Here is a 20,826-nt window from a genome sequence, read left to right as displayed (position 1 = left end):
AGGGCCTGATCCTGGAGTCCTGGGATCGAGTCCCACGTGGGGCTCCCTGCATGGAGCCTGCTTCTCTCTCTGCCTGTGTCTCTGCCTCTCTCTCTCCCCCTGTGTGTGCGTGCGTGTGTGTGTGTGTGTGTGTCTCATGAATAAATAAATCAATTTAAAAAAAGAAGAAGGAAAATCAGTAGGTCAGCTCACTTCCTTCATTCTCTATTTTAAATAGGCTTTTCTCTAATTATTTCCTTTCCTGTTAACACCATGCTTGCATTTCTGCTTTCCTGGAGCTTCCCCTCCTCTTCACCTGCTGAAGACTAGTGTGGTGCTCAAAATACCAAGTTAACTCACAAACGCTTCTCTGGCAAACCTATATATGATATTCAGGAACTTAGATCAAGGGTTTTCTTAAGCATTGGATTCTCAGTTTTAAAGTGTATTAATTATCCCATTACCAGTGATGAATCCCACTATTCCTCTTCCCCCTTGGATGAATTCACTCAGCAGAAGGTGGGCTTTCCGCTGAGACCCATTTAAGGGAAGAGGGCATTAACACTGAAATGGATTTTTAAACATAAAATAACACATATTTACTAACACCGAGTTAATTCTGTTCAGGAATGCTCTGCACATGATTGAAAACCCATTGCCACCAAAAGTCCAGATGCATTGGGACCATTAGAGGTAAATTCCAGAACATTTCTATCTATATACTATAGAACCAAACATATGGTGTTTAAGATGCACGCTGAATTTTCAAATAATAATGCTAATATTTATTGAGCAATTTGCCATGTCTCCATGAATCCTTAAAACAACCCTATGAAGTAGGTACAATTATGTCCATTTTCAATAAGTGACTTGCCCAGATCACACAAGCAAATATGATCCAAAGCCCTTGTATTTCCCAACTAAATACCCAAGACTCTGGTTCTCATGCATCACGCTTTACACTCTGAGGATAGTTTTTCATTTCTCTCCTCCTCTCCAAACTGCATTGTTATCTCATATCTCTGAAGAAGCTTCTGGAAATCCGAGACCACTCAGTTGTATGCAAACTTTAAGGTCTGTTTGCACTTGTTTTTCTGGGAAAAAGGACTAAGTTTAACAGAAAATGGATAAGTAAAATTTAAGAACCACCCTTTTAAACCCCTATAAGGATTTGAAACCTCTGGTGACGCACTTGGCACCTATAACCTCTCCCTCCCACACTCAGTCCATACACACACACACACATACATGCATACACACTTACACGCACACACACACAGTACATCCCTACAGAAGCCCCACATCCTTAGTTTAAATGTCATATATGATAAATACTTCTCTGACCCAACGGGTGTTTTCAAGACCAAGCTTGGCACAGCTCATATAATACCTAAAAATATATCCAGGGGAGACCATTTTTCCCGGGACAGATTGCCTTTCGAAATGAAAATTCAGAGCAGTTGTTCAGGTGAAAATTTTATTACTTCTTCAGTCTGTTCAGAGGACAACAATACTAGATACACAAATCCTTGGCTAAAGATTCATTACTGACTCAGCGAACACCAATTAAGACACTTTTGCTTTCACAGCCTTTGGGATTTTTGCCATTAAAAGTATTCTGTCCACTAGACCTGTGTCCCAGAGAGAAAATAACAGCCCACCTGAGAAACCCGAGCAGCCAGGAAGGATGAGATTAAGTCATTAGAACTCAGGCTAGTGAAACAGTTATTGCAGGTGAGGCTGGACATCTGAGGGAAAAAAAATAATGAGCCTCAAACTCCAGAATCCTGCAGCTTAAAAATATGATTTGTAAACTGAAAATTTTAGTAGCTGAATTCACCGTTCATATCTTTTTTTTTTAAAAAAAAGATTTTATTCATTCATTCATGAGCGACACAGAGAGAGGCAGAGAGAGACTTAGGCAGAGAGAAACAGGCTCCATGCAAGGAGCTTGATGCAGAACTCGATACCAGGACCTGGGGTCATGACCTGAGCCAAAGGCAGATGTTCAACCACTGAGCCACCCAGGCATCCCATCACCATTCGTATCTAAACTGGTGGTCTCAAAGATCAAGAATGCCTCAATGAATAGAGAGAAGAAAATTAGGGGGACAGATAAGAGACTCAGATAATAGATTCAGGAAATGACATGAGGAAAATGAATGTCTGCACTGGCTGGGTGTTTATTATCGAGGTATGGCAATAGTATTGTAGTTATGTTATGGGTGAGATCAATACTGGCATTCTTATGGACTTGCTTTAAAATTCTCAAACAATAACAAAAAACAAAAACAAACCAAGCAGAATGAGGTCAAATGCAATTAGATGCAATAAGAATGATAATATGTTGATAATTCTTGAAACTGGATAATGGTGCTAGGGAGTTCTTTATGGTGTTTTAAAAGGAGTTAGGTTAAAACAAAGTGCCAGGGAAGGATAGAAAGTCGGAGGTGGCAGCAGTGTGGTATCACTCTGAAGCTCCCGCTCCCGCTGAAATGTAACTGGGTTTTTGATAACTTACAAAAAACCAAAGCCATAATGATAATGTATGTAGGACATACTAGAAAGTAGAGGAAACATTCAAAACCCAGGAAAAAAAGAAAAAGAAAAAAGAAAACCAGAGACCTAAATCTTGAGTCGGGAACACAAACAATACATGGAGAAGTAGAAAGATTAATAACATATGGCAATGCAGTGATGAACGGGAAATCTTTTGAACAGATAGTGCTAGAACAATTGTACTTTCATATGTAAAACATAAACAGATACTTAAACCTGACCCTTCCCTCACACCATGTATAAAATGTAACTGAAAATGAATCATAGACCATCTTGACATTTTTAAAGGAATCAGGGTTGGACTTAATATTCTCTTTTGCTGGGTCCCAGGGCCTTTCTCTCACCACCTGGGATGAATTCCTGATGCGGAACCTAAGTGGAAGCCAACACAATGACTTCAGGCCTCTTTGTGCCTAATTTTTTTTAAAGATTTTATTTATTCATTCTTGAGACACACACACACACACACACACACACACACACACACAGAGGCAGAGACACAGGCAGAGGGAGAAGCAGGCTCCATGCAGGGAGCCAGATGTGGGACTCGATCCCAGGACCCCAGGATTAGGCCCTGGGCTGAAGGAGGCACTAAACCCCTGGGCCACCCGGGCTGCCCTCTTTATGCCCAATTATCACCACTTAACCACTGACTGTGCCTTATGACAAAAATCATGTTTATATCATTCATATCACGGACTCCTATATCCTATGGATGTCATTACTGCTATTTAACAAATAATTTCGGATCCACCCTCCTTTCAGTCACATGATAGAAGTGTACTTTATAGTTCATTGGGGCCACACGGATACTTCTGGCCAATGAGTTGTGAGCACAGAGTTGTGTGTCACTTCCAATGTAGATGATTGAATTACAGTGCACCCGGCAACATTCAAGATGGAAACAGTTCCATCAACCTGGGCATTTCCAGAGCTGTGGTGAGTGGAGGCAAAATGAGAACAAGAAACAAACCTTTGTTGTTTGGAACTGCTAAAGCCAGGGCACCTGGGTGGCTCGGTGGTTGAGCAGACGTCTGCTTTTGGCTCAGGTCATGATCCCAGGGTCCTGGGATAGAGTCTCACATCGGGCTCCCTACGGGACAGCTGCTTCTCCCTCTGCCCGTGTCTCTGCTTCTCTCTGTGTCTCTCATGAATAAATAAATAGAAGCCTTTTTTTTTTTTTTTTTTTTTTAAGGAATTGCTAAAGCCTTGGGCTTGCTTGTTACCACACTGTAACCTGTCCCATTTCAATTAATACCACCCCTCGGTGGAGGAGATGTCATTTTCATCATTTCAGAGTTTCATTCATTCCTTTATTTACCAAGTTCTGACTTTGTACTAGGAATTGTACTCACTCTGGGGATACAGAAGTGCAGAAAGCACTTGCCTAGGTCATTTGCTTAGATCTTTGACTATAGATATTAAAATATGGGTGAAATAAAAACTTTATTCATCTAAGTAACTTGGCTTGTCAGCCTCTCTGAAGTCAGTTCCTTCATCTGTAAGATACACATAATACCTACCTTGCAAGGGTTTTTTTTTTTTTTTTTAAGATTTTTTTTTTTTTACTTATTTATCCATGAGAAACCCAGAGAGATAGAGGCAGAGGCACAGGCAGAGGGAGAAGCAGGCTCCCTGAGGGGACTTGATGTGAGACTTGATCCCAAGACCCCAGGATCACTCCCTGGGCTGAAGGCAGATGCTCAACCACTGAGCCTCCCAGAAGTCCCTACCTTGCAAGGTTTTTATGAAGATTAGCAACAACGTCTGGTATATGAAGAGGAAACTAAACAGCAGCTATAAATATTTCCTTTCATATTTCATAAGGAGATATTTTTGGCAAAGAATGAGAAGGTAGCAGAAAATAAGAATTTAAACGATCTGATTATCAGTTGCCATTTTTACATTATTCTTTATTCTAAGACATCTTCGTGTTTGTGTTTCTTTTTTAATTTAGTAATTGGTACCAATCGACCTTCCAGAGCTGCTCTAACTAGTTCCAGGATCCATAGCAAGTAGCCTGGGCTTCCCCGGAGAAGAACCACCTCAGAGAGGACCCTGTGTTTCCATGGGCCAAGCTTGCTAAGAGCAAGTATCACAAGCTCTCGGGAGGATCTGTGCCCAAGGGAACCTGTCACATGTGGGGATCTTTTCTGCCTTTGGGTCAGCTCAAAGGTGAGAGAGGCAAGGCGAGAAAAGATGCGTCTGTAGAGAATCAGTTGGCCAGAGGGACTTGAGAAGGTATGCGTGCAATAATTTTCATCAGTGTGAATGAATGTGACCCCATGAGTGGGTGTCCATGATTCAGGGCAGGCCCCAGTGCCTAAGGATGTGCATCATTTAGAAGTCTTCCCCAGCTTCCTCCGTGTCAAATAGAAATTGAGAAAAGAAGCTGCAAATGGAGGAAGTTTTCTTGAGATAACCATCTTTGCCATCTCGAAAGAGTCCCTCAACCCTCCCAGCAAGAGTGATGACATTTGGACCGTCTAGAAAACATGCAAAATAGCCAAACATTTGCTTAATCTTTAGGACTGGAGCAGCAATGGAAAAACAAATTCAGTCCTCACACCCTGGGGAGCTAATCCAACCCAGTGAGCTGTTGACTAACAGGCCTGAGGAATGGGCAGGTCTTAGGGTGTGAGGATGGTGCTTTCGGTCTGGTGACATGTCGCACTTGCGGCGCCTATGGAGCCAGTGAAAATGAATGAAGATAAATATTTGGGAGTCATCCTTATATAAATTGTAATTGAATCCTTGAAGATGAATGAAAATAATTCAGATTCTGGACAGTGAAGGTAGGAGTGGTAAGAGGATTATGTGAAAACCATCAAGATTGCTAAGAACAGCAGGCCTTCTCCACAGTGCAGCTAGAAAAGAAATAAGAAAAATAAAGAGGAACTTTGGGTTAGTCCCTGTCTTTTGTTTCAACCATTAAAGCCTCAGAATGCCAGATCTTCCTAAGCAGCATAACATAAAAATTAAGAGCACAGGGTTTTAGAATGAGGTAGACCGGGATTTGAATCCGTTCTAAAATGTACTGCATGTTTGACTTTGTGCAACTAATTTAAGCTCTGAGTTTCAGTTTCTTCATCAATAAAATACGATAATATCTACAAAATATGATAATATCTATAAAACAGCTGTTTGTCAGAGAATTGCACTAGATAGTACATATGTATATCTCACAATGCCTTGTAAATAATGTGTGCAAAAATTATCAGTAAAAATAGTATGATTATGATTATAAAGAAAGATAGCTAGGTGTCCAACAAAAGCCCATACAGTTTCTTCCATGATGTAGAGTTGTTGCAAAAAAGTGGGTGCCCCAGGGTCCCTGGGTCAGTAGGTTGAGGGGCAACTCTGGATTTTTGTGCAGGTTGTGATCTCGGGGTCATACGATCAAGCTCCACTTCAGGCTCCATACGGCAGCCTGCTTAGGATTCTCTCTCTCCCTCTCTGTCCCCCACTCCCAGCTCTCTCTCTCTCTCAAAAATAATAAATAAATAAATAAATAAATAAATAAATAAATAAATAAAGCTAAAAAATGGATTCCCAGTCAGAGACTACATTTCCCAGGCTCCCTCACAATTAGAGGGCCATGTGACTGAGCTCTGGCCAGCAAATGGGAGATATGCACAACTCCCAGGTCTGGCCCATAAAACCCTGCCATGCAGTGCTCCTCCGTTTTTTGGGTTTTGTTGTTGTTGTTTTTTCTCCTTTCAACCGATGAGAGTGTCAATCTTGGAAGCCACATGTTAGAGCAGAGCCAGTGGAGCCAGGGTCCCAGAATTATGATGTGGAGGAGGGTTATCCCACTGAACTATTCAATCACCCACTTGTTATGTGAGCAAGACATGAATTTTGACTGTGTTAGAGCCATTACATACTTGGGGATCTATTTGTTACAGCAGGTACAAACAGCGAATAACAAATAAGTTAGCAGTTAGCCTATTCTGATGGATTTTATCTTTTGGTATCGTGGCTTCTGAGAGTCAAGCATGTATCTAAGAGGTACTGAGAGATCATAGTATCCTGCTAGTCCCTTCAGATCCCACCTCCACTCGTTAGGGTGCTAAATACTCAGAGATGCATGCTCTAAACTTTTTGGAGGTTTAGAAGTTGATAGGGCTAGGGTAGATATAATAAGCTTTTAATAATACACCATCAGAAACAAAGAAGGCTCTGAAAGGGGGCAAGGCATATGAAGTTGAAGTTTGCAGAAATGTGGTCAGTAAGGAATTTCTTGTGGCAACGTGCCAGTGGGACTCTTGAGGGTGTTGGGGGGAACCTGACTGACTTAGTGGGTGGAGCATGTGACTCTTGATCTTAAGGTTGTTGAGTTCAAGCCTCACACTGGGTGTAGAGATTACTTAAAAATAAACTAACAAATGTCCAATATTCCTTTTTATGTTACTTACATTGCTGAAATACAAACCTCCTTCTCCCAAAATTTAAACAAGTTTGATATGTGTACACACTCACATACATACACACACACACTGCATCTCTATACTATATATCCCTAAAAGTAGTACCATTTTCTGTAAAGATACGGCTGAAAAGCTTTGGGAAAGCCAAAACGTAAAAGATTAACTACATTGTGCTCGGACGGAAGGGTATTAGTAATCATGAAAACTTCGGGGGAAGGGGGTGAAGATGAGACAGTTAAAAAAAAAGAAGAAGAAGAAGAAGGATCAGACTTTGCCAGTGTTTGTCAGTGTCCAGGAAGAAATCCACTGAGCCTGGTTGATTATGGTATGTCCATATAATGGGAAAAAATCAGATATCTTGGAAAGATATCGAAAGTATAATGTTAAGTGAAAAAAACAAGGCATATCATGGTGTGTTTAGAGTACTAGAAGTTCACATAAAATATGAGTGAAAGAAATGCACAAACAGGTATGTCCCTACATATATAGAATATCTCATAAAGGAAACACAAATATTGGCAGGGATTGGAGAACTTCAAACATTGGGTAGGAGATGACTGTTTTCACTGCATCCTCCTTTTTTATTTGAATTTTTTAGCAAGTGCATGTTTATTATTATTTTCCAGGAATAAAAATAAGTAGTAAATAAGAATAGCAGATAATCTGAAAACCTGTTTTGTTTTGTTTCATTTTACTTGAGCAAGTCTGCTATGCACAGACAAAAACAATGAAAGGGTAGATAAAATTGAATGTGCATTCAAAATTTATTTCTTTCCCTCTGATTCTAGCTACACCAAGGCCTTTTCTAAAATTATAACTGGCAGGGTACCTGGGTGGCTCAGTGGTTGAGCGTCTGCCTTTCACTCCAGTCGAGATCCCGGGGTCCTAGGATCAAATCCACTTCTCCCTCTGCCTATGTCTCTGCCTCTTTCTGTGTCTCTCGTGAATAAATAAATAAAATCTTAATAATAAAATAAAATAAAATAAAATAAAATAAAATAAAATAAAATAAAATAAAATAAAATACAGTTATAATTGGCAAGTCTACAGAGAGAAAATGACCTGCCCAGTGAGTGAACTATCCTCTGATCCCTTTGTGGTTATATTTCTTATTCTAAATTGGCCATCTCCTCTTGGGAGTTTGAGTATAATAATTGTGCCCATCTCTGTCTAATCAGAATACCTACATCTGACACTCCAGCCACAAGGCCAGATCTGGTAAGGGGATTTCTCCTGGAGATTGGAAGCTGGTCAGTCTGGAACACTCCATTCACCAAGGCTAATGACCAGAGCAGAAGAAAAGCAGGTTGCCTAAGTGGCCTATGTCAGCCTATGACATAGGCTATGTCAGCCACACTCCCCGCCTCCACTCTGCAAGCTCTTCCACCTGCCATTCATCCAGCCCTTTATCCCATGGAACCCAGGCCATTTCTGGCAGGAAAGGGAAGAAATGCAAATTTTTCTCACTAGCCAATGGTTCTGTACCTCATTTGAGGGTTAAAATATGAGCAAAGGTCCTGTCGTGAACCAAAAGAGACAAAACCACAACAAAAGCAAGCCTGGGCTATCTAGAGACTGTGTCATTAAAAAATGATTTCATCCTGCTCAGCTCCAGAGATGTGATTTACAGGAGGCAGTCAGCCTACCCAGGTGGTGGGAGCTCAGTTTTTAATAAATGATAGCGAGTAGGTTTATCTCGGCCTGTGACTATGAGTCACCATATTTGAAGCTTTCTGACAAACACCATCAGAAAGAGATGACCTTGTCCAGGGGACTTTTTCTTTCAGGAAAACAAAGTGCATTTCCTGATAGTGGTATTGAAGCACCAACGTCTCCAATCAGATCAATGAGAGAGGCGGGGGCTGGGCCACTGAGGACCAGACCACATTGTCGCCAGCGTCCCTTTCTCCTCCAGAAGTCTGTGATTCAGCGTGCTTGGAAACCTGGTAGGAGGAGCAGCATTTAATTCTGACTAAAACTGAAATACAGTGGGAGAGGAGGCTAAATTACGTTTTGGGGAAAAAAGCGATACGCTTTTGATTCCTGCCGCCACTAATAATAGTGCAAATTAATAACTGGCCTAAAGCTCAGCAACCATTTGTCACTTCAGATTCCTTTTCACTGTGACCAACCACCTCTCCACAGTGCGAAATGAGGAGACTGTTCACAGGTGCACAGGTATCAGGGGTGTGTTGGGCAGTGGGCCAGGGGTGCGAAGGAGGGATTCTTGGTGAATCTCAACAGATGTAGGAGTGACGGGGGCATTGCACTGTCAGAGGCCACAATGTCATCCCTTTGACAGACACTTGCTGTCCACAGTCTGGGAGCTGGACAGAGCACAGCTTGGAGGTGCTTGGGCATAGCTTTCCAGAGGCAGTAGTGGCCTGCTGCAACCCCCTTCTCTCCTCTCCTCTTTTCTCCTCTCTTCTCTTCTTTTCTCCCCATTTCTTCTCCTTTTTGCTTCTTGCTTGAAAGTGCCATTCTATTATCTGATAGTAAATTTTTTTTTAAGGCAAGAAGAAACAGGTGCTTGGGATCAGAGATAGATAGAAGTGGCACTTTCTCGCTCAGCTAGAAGAGGGAAGACAGATTAGAGTCTGAATCTCAATCCCAAAGAAGAAAAAGTACAGGGGAGGTAGGTCAGTCCAGAGCAGAGCAACCAAAAACACACTTTATTTCCAGTTTTTGTTTTGTTGTAAATTCAGCCCAAAACAAATGACGCCGAACAGAGGCAGTAAACGCTTGTCTGTGTGCATGTGCATATGCACATGTGTTTTTGCTTATATAAACAAAAAAAGATCTCTGGAAAAATCCACAGAAACATAACTTTGTTTGCTTCCGGGAGGGAACTTCTTGCACCTTCTTAATGTTGAATGAGGTGGGTATATTACCTATTTAAGCTATACATCAATAAAATACATAGAAAACAGAAAGCTTCTTAACTAATGGGTTTAAAGAAATGGTGGTTCCTATCTGAAAAGTAATGAGTATAATGTTACAGGGAATTGAACCTATCAGCAAATGAAGCACTTCTAGATGAAAGTCACAGTAAGAGGTCTCACAATCAGACACACACACATACATACCCCACTTCCAATACATGGTGGGGTAAAGAGGTTATAGTTTTGAGACTCAAGAATATGTAAACCTTTAATATTTCTATTTTGATCATTGTACAGGTAACACATACCAGATGTAGAAGATAATGAAAAAATATTTTTTAAATAAAATTACACTGATTCCCACAATCAGAATTAACTACCTCGAGTACTTTCCCTGCCTAGAGGAAGTAGATTTAAGATACAAGACCACTTTTTGGTCATATCTGACAAAACCACAGTGTAGAATTGGCCCAGAGGGAGAAATCCCTTTTAAAAAAATCTGCCAAACCCAAACCCATAGCTTGATGTTTGAATATTTTCCACTTAAAGTCTTTCAACAAATAAGGCATTTTTTTTTCTCTCTCTTGGGATCATCAAATATCTGATTCCTGCAAATGTGGGGAAGGTTCTCTAGGATCCCTTCAGAAAATATCTGGGTTTTTCCTAATCTGGATGGACTAGGTTGAGCTTTTCCAGAAAAGAGGTGGACTATCTGATGATAGAAACGTTCTGACCCTGTAAGGTCAGTGACACCCCTTTGCCACCCCTTTGCCATCCACCCAACACTCCCTTCGAAGAAATAAAATTCCATGTGTTTACTTTATTTTATTCCTTAAGTTAAACTCCCTTTGGAGGGCTACAATAAAGTGAAATAAATCCCAAGATGCCACAAAGAGAAGGATGGAAGGTAGAGTGTTGAACACTATTTAGAGGTACGGTGCCTCAATATGTACTCAACTTATTCACACCATGAGCACATTAGGCCCACTTTCCTTCACATGGCATTGTGATAGAGTATTGCAATTAAAAGCAGGGCTGTGGAGCCAACCAGACTAGAATCCCATTACTGGTGCTGCCAATTATTTAATTGGGACTTCAGGCTACATTTTTATTCTCTTAAGTCTCTATTTCCTCATCTATGAAATCAGGATAATAATACCTTCTTCAATGGAGGTTTTTATGAGAGTTAGATGAAAAGGTATTAAAAAGTTAGCCCGACGCAGGAGGCATGGTGCACACTGAGTCAACATTATCTGTTACCATTGTTCACATACTGTGGAAAGGAGAGTGCCTGGCTCGTAGGTGAGTCAACATTGCTCATAGTTTCCTGTCCCTTTCTGCTGTTGCCAGTCTTTGACACTTGTTCTCATCCGTTGGGAATAGAGAAAAAAATCCATTTAATTCCTTGTGTCTGGTTCACTTTATTAGATTCAAAGGGTTGTGTGAAATTGGCTTTTAAAATATCTATGAATTTCAAATGTCTCCACCAGCTTTAGTATGATTTCATAGCAATACTGAGAGCCAGTTAAGTTTTCTTTTTATTTCAGACATGGTTAGCCATAGTTAGCCAAATTCTTATATTCTATTTTTCCAAATTCTAGAGCTCTTGACTTTTCAGGAGCCAGAAAATTAACAACTGCTGTCATGGGCTCCATCTAGTTCCATCCTTGCCACCCCCACGACCCACCTCATATGAATGAGCAAACAACACATTGTCCAAAAGGAATGGATTTTATCATTTAGGATTCAACCTAGATCACAGGTGAGCTATCTTTAAGAAAACTCCGAACAATAAAAAGATGTCTTAAAATGTGTTGTTTGTTTTCTAGTCTCAAATGGTCTGGGAAGCTTTGCAAGGAGTTTTCAAAATCCTATTGGTCCCGTGTGAAAAATGGAGATTCCACCCACATCTACTTCCAGCTCCCCAGACAAGAAGAGAATATCCCACTTGCTCAAGGACCCAGCAAGTGACTTCAGAGGACTCGAGAGTGCCCAACCACTCTTTTCTAGATCATTGTGCGAAAGGGCCCAAGGTCACAGAATTTGGAATTTTTTTTACATCACAAACTAGGCACATTTCTTATATCCCACAGCAGTGAGAAATGTCAGCATATAAGGCACTTGTGTTCGAAACGAACACTTTCCCACCAAAATAAAGATAGAGCCATGTAGATTGGCTTAAATCCAACTTGCTTGATATGTTCTGTAAATTCCTCCAGTGTGTTCCTAAAAGGAGACTATGAGAACACGTACTGTACTCCCACGGCTTTTCCCCTTTTCCCCCCTCCCCTCTTACCATTCCATTCCCACCCCACCCCTACCAAGTAACAATAACCTTTAAAAAATTAATAAATAGGATGCCTTGCATTTGTGTGATAGATTTTCCTAAAAGGAGGCAGTACCCTGTTTATTCTGAGGAGGGAAAGTAAATTGAAGTAACTTAAGCTGTTAATACAAGGTACCACCACATTGAATAAAACAAGGGCTACTGGACCAAAAGTAATTCTACCCCCAATATCTCAACATTGAGGAAATGAAGAAAAAAGGAGAATACAAACCCCAGACCCAAGACATCTGGGTCTAGTAAATAGTATTTTTTTTTTATCTAAATTGAGAAGAATCTATGCAAGGTGTCAGGCACCTGGAGGACAGTTGCTGAGAAGGCAAAGCAGGTGGATAGAGAAGAGGAGGACTTCTTGACTGGGGATGCGAGCTGTCGGGAGAGGGGAATTAATGGATATAGGGCAGCCATACATCCCAGTTGGCCTGACATCATCACAGATTATGCCAGTTTAGGGAAACCTCCTTTACCCATCCTTGCTTGGGCAATAAATTATATATTCACTCTACGAATGCCATTATAAAGGCATTAAATGTTCCATGAGGGACAATAAGGAAGATTCATTTTTTAGAAGAGATAAAATAGAGGTGAGTTGATTGACATTCCATAGAGGATGTTGCGAGGCATAAATATCAATAGAGAAGAGTTGATACTGCACAGAGGGGAGCCCAGGCTATTATTATCTCTCGGGGACATGGCAGCATATTATCACCCTTTGTCCTTTGAACTGCCTGTGTATTTTGTACTTGCACCATTGTCACCATGGATAACACTGTCCTAAAATATAGCTATGTGCCCGTCATACATAGAGAGTATTTCTTCTACTTGGAGGTAAAATCCTTAGGGTAGAGATGATGCCTTTTTTTCCTCTTTTTATCCTCATCCAGTGGCAGGAAGACACAGTGATGAGAAGAGGTTTGTGTGCAAAGAAGTAATACATTCTTATATCTCCAATTAGAATGTTATAATTGAGGCCGCTATCTGCCCACCAAAATCCATTTCATCCTTATTTCTGGGCACATAGCCGACCATATTTCCCAGACTCCTTTGCAGTCAGGAGCTCTCCATGACTGAGTTCTCCATCAAATGAATGTGAATGGAAATGGTATGTGTCACTGCTAGGTTTGAGCCTGAAAAAGTGGCTGTGTCTCTTCTGTATTCTTTTGTTCCTTCCTTCCAGCAAACCTGCCCACCATCCAAGCTTCACCCTTGTAGCAATTGTAAGACCCTGGTTGATGGTACAAAGGACTAGAGGAAGGAAACTTGGTCCTTGCTAGTTTATGTAGAGGAGAGCTGTCTGCCAGACTGGAATGTTCCTTTGGACTATTTGTGAGAGAAAAATAAACTTCTATCTTCTTTAACCACTGAACTATCACTACATCTTTATTATTATAGCTAGCCCTGACCCAATTAATAGAAATATACATTCCAGTAGGTTGGGGACCTTGTCTGCTTTGTTTGTGCCTTGCAGACACAAGTATTTGTGTATTTTTAAGTATTTTTAAACTAATAAAATTATTAGTTTAACACTGAATGGGCATTAACCAGTATTCGTTAAACTAATGAATAAAATCACTGCCCTGAAATGAGGATGAGAGAAAATTTGCTAATTTAGAAGGAAAAAAAAGAAGCACATATGAACTCAACTGTTGTTTGTATCCATGTATCAGTAAGTTTAAGCCAGGTTATGCTGCAAGACCAGAAACTCCCCAATCTAAGTGCTGTATAAGAACAATGTTTTACTTATTGTTATCACTCACGTGCCCATCATGGGCTTACAGGGGGTTCTGCTCATTGTGTGAGTCAAGGATCCAAACAGATGGAGAACTTCCTAGATAAATGCTGTCAGTCACTGCCACAGGGAAAAAAAGATGACTGTGGAGGGTCTTGAACTAGCAATTAAATGCTCCATTGAAAGTGACAACTGGCCCGGTTTTCCAGAGACTGTCCAGGTTTACCACTGTAAGCCCCACATCCTGGGAAACCTCTTAGTCTCAGGCAAATCGGCATGGTTGGTCACAGCTCTAGCCCAGAAGTGACGCATATCATTTTTATTCACTACTGCATGTCCAGAACCAGTCACATGGCTTCACCTAACCACAAGTGGGGCAAGGAATTACAATCTGAAAATGTGACCTGAAGTGGGAAGAACCAGAAATAGTTGCCGACCTTCATCAGCATAATCCCTTATCATGAACTGGTATTCTTATTTTTTTTAAGATTTATTTATTTCTTTTAGAGAGAGAATCTGCATGAGTGGGGGGAGGGGCAGAGGGAGAAGGAAAGGAGAAGCAGACTCCCCAGTGAGTGGGGAACCTGACCCAGGCTTTCCATGCTCGATCAGAGACCATGACCAACCGGGGCTGAAACCAGATGCTTAATCAACTGAGCCACCCAGGCGCCCCATAAATTAGTATTCTTATTTATAATTCATTCTCTCGTGAGCTTTTTTTCTCTTTGCTTTTGATTCTATGGAAATTTTGTTATATAGGTAAATGCTGAATTTGGCTCAGAGTATTGCATTCTCACTCCTATGCCAAGTTATGCAGGCTCTGTAGAAAGAAATCAACTCTAAACCCTGCCCTCAAAGAGTTTAAAATTATTAGGGGAAATAAGATACAAATGTTATATGGAAGGTGGAAATAGAAGAATATGAAGAGGATGAGGCATAAAGAACCCAGTTGGGAAGACATTCCGAAGAGGAACCCAAGAGGAAAAGTATTAGCCCCATGACAACATTCTCTCCATTTTTCTTCATCAGATGATAGTAGCCATTAAAACCCATCTGCCTTAAACAAGCAGAAAAGCCATTCCCAACCTTTCTGTATGGAAAATGAAGAAAATATTTAGTCTTGAGAAACGTTTGGCATTTTCCTATTTCTGGTTGTGATCCATGCAGCCCGAGAAGAGCCAGTGTCATACATACTATTTTGGTACATCTAATCCCAATGTTGAAAAAAGTACAATTATTCCAAGTCAAGGAGAGAGATTTAACCACAAGTTGTGTTCAAATTGGATTCCTTTCGGTTTTGTGGTGGCAAGTCAGTCCTGCCTCCTACACAGGCTTTGTGGGCTATTTCATAAATGCTATCCTTCAAAGCCCTGTGAGGTTCCTCCATGTGATTAAAGTCACCAAGAAGTTTTATGATTGAAAACTCCCCTTTGCCTAGGATTTATTTAGCTATTCCTCTGACACACTCTCGCTAACTCTGTAGCTCCGGTGGGAATTGTACAGGGAAATTTACTCATAAGTCACAAAACCAAGCTAATATGACAAGCAGAGAAGAGCCATCTGGCAAATTGTTTGTAAAACACTTTCCTTGTGTTTGTTAAATCCTGTTTCCTTGTAAGTCACTTACCAGGAGACCTAAAGCACACAGTTGAACCAATTCTAAAAGTCCCTCGAAGCTTTCTTGGTGAGTATCAAGGGCAAGAGCATAGGAAAAGCCTTCCAGGTATAAGATGCAGGCTTAGAAAGGAAGACTTCAGCTTCCTTCAGTGTTAGGCATTACGAAAAAGATGCAGGCATTATGAAACAGACTCAGAAGCTTCTAGAACTTCTAAAAAGTGACATTAAAAAACTGGCCTGTGGTAGGTTAAAGTGCCAGACTGCTTCCTTGGAATTTACAAGGGGTTGATGAGACAGAGAGAGAGAAGGGTGCACACGCACACACATGCACACACACTCATACACACGGGGTTCCCTCAGACTCATAGGGCAGGGCCAGAGTTCTAAGATGGTCAGACACGCAGCATAGCATTCCACTCAGGACAAGAAGCATGAAAATGAAAAGGCCTCAGACTCTCATGGAGCTGTTGGTGGGTGGGGAGCAGAAACTATTAGACAAAATCCAATCAAGCCCAGCAGAGTCTTTAACTAATAAAGCACCAAACGTACTCCATTTCGTTTGAAAACACATTCTACATCTCTCTAGTTATGCTCTTTGGGCCTTGGGACTATGATATGCTAAAAGACTAAATGGGTCTTGGATTAGCATCTGATAATTAGCAATCCCTATTTCTCACTTTGGTTTTTATTCACGGCTTAATTAGTGAAGACCATATTAACTCTTGAGGTTTGGAATAGCAGAGCGGAGCTTCACCCCCTAGCCCGCCACCCCTTTCTCCCTGCCCCCTTCCTCCCCTCTGCCTTACTCCCTCCTGACACCAGAAACACAGGTGTGGCCCTCACCCAGCCTCAGCTGCTTAGACTGCTCAGCAGCTGACAGTGTGGGCTGGATAACAGCTGTTATCACTGGGGTTCCTACAGAGGGATAGACACCAGAGGTAGAGACCCGCAAAATGGATCAAATCAAAAGACTTTTTCCCTCTGTGCTCTCTCTGGCTTGACACCCCCAACGCCCCCCCCAAATCAGGTTGAAAGTAGATAGGAGAAGCAGGAACAAGAGGGAAAAGGTCTGGCTGGTCTTCCCCTGATCGCAAATGTGCCTCCCACCCTTCCCCCATCCACCATGTCCTGCCCCAAATTTTCAGGTCTCCCCACCACAGGTTTGAAGACATGGGACAGAACAATGACCACCAGAACGGTGAGGAGGACAAGGCCAGAGAGTTCACCTGACTCACAATTGGGAAATCAGAAAAGTTGATCCACACCTGGTGTTTCTTTGTTCCTGGACTTTGAAGAAAATTCAGATCAGAGGGGGCACCTGGGTGGCTCAGTCGGTTAAGTGTCTGCCTTTAGCTCACGTCATGATCCCAGGGTCCTGGGATGGGAGCTCCAAGTAGGGTCCCAGCTCAGCCGGGAGTCTGCTTCTCCCTCTTCCTCTGCCCCCTCCACCCTCCTCTTGTTTTCTCTCTCTCTCTCTCTCTAAAATAAATAAAATCTTAAAAAAAAAAAAGTTCAGATCACAATGTTGCACAAGCAAATCACATCACAGGTCCTGGAAAGCACTGTGCGTGTTGCAGGGGGAGGGTTATGTTGGGGAAAAGAAGCCCAGTGTCGGAGAGCCTGATGGCCTATGTGAGACCCACAGCCTCCTCCACTCCGAGCATAGGTAATTAAGTCCCAGCTGCGTGACAGCATCTACAGGGTCTTCAGGAAGACAAGTGTTGAAATACAGACAAGGGAGGAAAGAAACATTTGCTTCTCTTTGTCCTTTGTTTTACTCTCAATATAATAGGCCCCTGAATTCATTGGGAAATAAATGCAAACACAAAGTGCTCCAAAAGGGATTGTGAAATTTGTGAAAACAGATGATGGGAAGGGATGAGGTAGAGGGACGGCCCAGAGAGTGGTGGTGAGCCCAGGAGTTCCACTTCCAGGAATTTGTTCCAAGAAATAACTGGATAAATAGATATGTGTGAGTGTTTGCATCTTAGCATTATTTATAATAGTAAAAAAAAAAGACAGAGAGAGAAAGAAACTATCAATAGGGCATAAGTTAAATAAACTGTGATATATCCGTAGAACAGAATACTATGGAGCTATTTTAAAACATTTTTTTTAGCAATTTCTTTTTTTTTAAGATTTATTTATTTATGATAGACAGAGAGAGAGAGAGAGGCAGAGACACAGGAGGAGGGAGAAGCAGGCTCCATGCCGGGAGCCTGATGAGGGACCGCTGAGCCACCCAGGAATCCCCCAAAACATTAAAAAAAAATAAAATTAAGAAAAAATTAAAACATTGGAGGGGCACCTGGATGGCTCAGTGGTTGAGCACCTGCCTTCGGCTCAGGTTGTGATCCTGGGGTCCTGGGATCAAGTCCCACATCAGGCTCCCCACAGGGAGCCTGCTTCTCCCTCTGCTTGTGTCTCTGCCTTTCTCTGTGTCTCTCATGAATAAATAAATAAAATCTTTTTTAAAAATTGTAAAAACAACATTGTGATTTTGCATTCGACCTGGTTAGATGTCTACAGCATGCATGATAATTTTAAAAAGCAAGTTGCACGTGGCATTGATAGTATGATTCCATGCTTTGGTTTAAGAGCATTTTTTTTTAAATTTATCTATTCATGAGAGACAGACAGAGAGAGAGAGAGGCAGAGGGAGAAGCAGGCTCCATGGGGGAAGCCTGATGTGGAACTCGATCCCAGAACTCCAGATTCACATCCTGGGCCGAAGGCAGGTGCTAAACCGCTGAGCCACTCAGGGATCCCACCATGCTTTGGTTTAAAAAACACAGGCACATGCATGTGTGATTTAGTGTTTCCCCCAAAATTATTTCTATACTATATTGGTAAAGAAAAGGCTGGAAGAAATCACACTGACATGTAAATGGTCATTAGGGGTAGGTCCTGGGATCTTTCTTTATATGCAGAATGTCTTCATTATCTGAAATTTTTATAATGAAACACTTTCACACATAATCAATTTTCATTTATAAGGAAGCAAGGCCTGGGCTTCCGCCCCGAGACTCAGTGGGAGCCCTGACGTCTGTGCTCCGAAGCACACATGCCGTTCCAGCCAGCTCACAGGATGTCGTGTGCCAGGGTGCCCTATGCAGCTTGAGCCGCCCCCTGATGCCTGGCAGGAAGGAAGCTCCCAGGATTCTGTTTCTGTCCCCAGCCGCTTAATGGAACAGACTTGAAGATTTGTGATTTTGGTCACTCCTCAGAGGAAGATGCAAACACCAAATAAGAGAGAGAAACCAGGGCAGCCCGGGTGGCCCAGTGGTTTAGCGCGGCCTTCAGCCCGGGGTGTGATCCTGGAGACCCCGGATCGAGTCCCACGTCCGGCTCCCTGCGTGGAGCCTGCTTCTCCCTCTGCCTGTGTCTCTGCCTCTCTCTCTGTTTCTGTCATGAACAAATAAATAAAATCTTTAAAAAGAGAGAGAGAGAGAAACCACATGTAAGGAAAAATATAATAACCCTCCCCTGCTCCCACCTCTAATACACCCATCTGAATTTGGAGATTTCCTGAGGCCAAGTTCAGGGTAATAAAAGAGACTCTGAAGGTAACCTCTGGTTTCCAGATAAAACAAAGCCTTACTTGAGGTCAGACAAACAGCAAAGGAGAACCTCTGCCTTGTGACATTTGCTGAGGACATCATCTCCCTTTGCTGCCTCTCCACCCCCAGCAGGTTAAATTCAGACTCTCCCTGGTGGCCGCATGCCATGGTTTCCGCTATTTCCCCAGGCAAAGGCCTGGGCAGGAGGATTAAAGCCCTCGGAGCCCCGGAGCCGGAGCCGCTGAAGGACCAGGGCCGGGAGGGAGCACCGAGCGGAAAGACGAGGAGAGAGAAGAAGGAAGCGACAGGAGCAAAGCCAGAGGCAGACCTGAGCGTCCGGGTGGAGTGTAGACCCGGCGGTAGGCACGAGTGCTGAGTCCTGGTGCCTCTGAAGCTCCAGGTCAACAAGAAAGAGGGCAGGAGGGACGGGAAAGAAGACTGGTCTGGGCCCCTGTCGGTGCGTCTGGGTGCGAGTGCGAGACTATTAGCTCCGTCGGTTCACAGCGTGAGAGTTAAAGGCTCATCCAGGTGGGGCACCTGCGTGGCTCAGCGGGTGAGCGTCTGCCTTTGGCTCAGAGTGTGATCCCGGGGTCCCGGGATCGAGTCCTGCGTCGGGCTCCCTGCAGGGAGCCTGCTTCTCCCTCTGCCTGTGTCTCTGCCTCTCTCTGTGTGTCTCTCATGAATGAGTAAATAAAATCTTAAAAAAAAAAAAAAAAAAGATTCATCCAGGCTTCCATAGGCAAGAAGGTAAAGAAGGAAAGGGGATTGCCTTCCAAACCCCCTGCAAGAGGGAAGATTCTCTTTCTGAAGCAAGCAAGGGAGATGCAGTGGGCCTGGGTCTGGCCAGAGCCCTGGAGCTGTGGTATTAAAGGCTTGGGTGGTGCTCAGGGGCTTCTCAACACTTTGTTGCTCAGGGACAGGGCAACAGAAAGGCCTTCACCTCTCTTGGGGCGGGGGGCAGGTGGGGGAGAGGGAGGAGGAGCCGGCAGGGGTCTGAGGCTCCAGTTGTTATTACTCCTCACTTCCTCTCCTGCTATTTCCATTCCTGTTCCCACACATACCACCTGGAAACACAGCTTCCTCCTAAAATGACTGTCCTGACCCAAGGCCTTATCCAGCTGGCTGACACTATCTTGACTTTTTCTTATCAAAATTTAAGAATCAGCTTTTTTTTTTTTTAACAAACTTCAATGAGCAGTTTATGAAAACCAACCATTCCCACTACCACAGCCTCCAATCTTGTGATCTAAGTTTTATTACCCTTATTTTTACAGGAAGAGCCTGAAGCTCAGAGAAGTTAAGAGCCTTACCGGAGGTTACACAGCCTAACAGGTGGCGGAGCTGAGTTGTGAATCTAACGTGTTCTGACATCTTTCGGGGAGTCATAGTGACACCACGTAAGACGAGATGCAGACTCGTGATGCATCCAAGAGCAGAAGTTTGATATTTTGTTTATAAGTATTAGGAGTAAAGACATTTCATAATGACCCAAAGGCCAACTTGTTGGGTGGCCCCAAGGGTAATAGTTCCAAATGTTTCCAACCATCCTTAATAATCTACTGAATATCTAGCACTCAACATATATTTGGTCTGCTCTGAAATACTTGGATCTTTTATCTTTTACCCTGAGTCACTGAGAATGGATTATAGGTTCACGGCTGGTTTAGGGGCCAGTTAACAGAGCGTCCACTGATGTTGAGGTAAGTGACCCAAGTCCCAGGTCCCA

At 42.6% G+C, this 20,826-nt stretch overlaps 1 long non-coding RNA gene across 1 annotated transcript; it reads left to right on the top strand.

Annotated features, from left to right (window-relative positions):
- Positions 1–8,628: 8,628 nt before the first annotated feature.
- Positions 8,629–12,038, top strand: LOC144283991 (uncharacterized). The gene is made up of 2 exons (XR_013352472.1): positions 8,629–9,146; positions 11,680–12,038. It is a non-coding gene; the product is annotated as an uncharacterized LOC144283991 (long non-coding RNA).
- Positions 12,039–20,826: the final 8,788 nt, after the last annotated feature.

The sequence above is a fragment of the Canis aureus genome, chromosome 15 (assembly GCF_053574225.1).
Source record: "Canis aureus isolate CA01 chromosome 15, VMU_Caureus_v.1.0, whole genome shotgun sequence".
In the NCBI taxonomy this organism is placed as follows: domain Eukaryota; kingdom Metazoa; phylum Chordata; class Mammalia; order Carnivora; family Canidae; genus Canis; species Canis aureus.
This window is presented reverse-complemented; position numbering and strand designations above follow the sequence as displayed.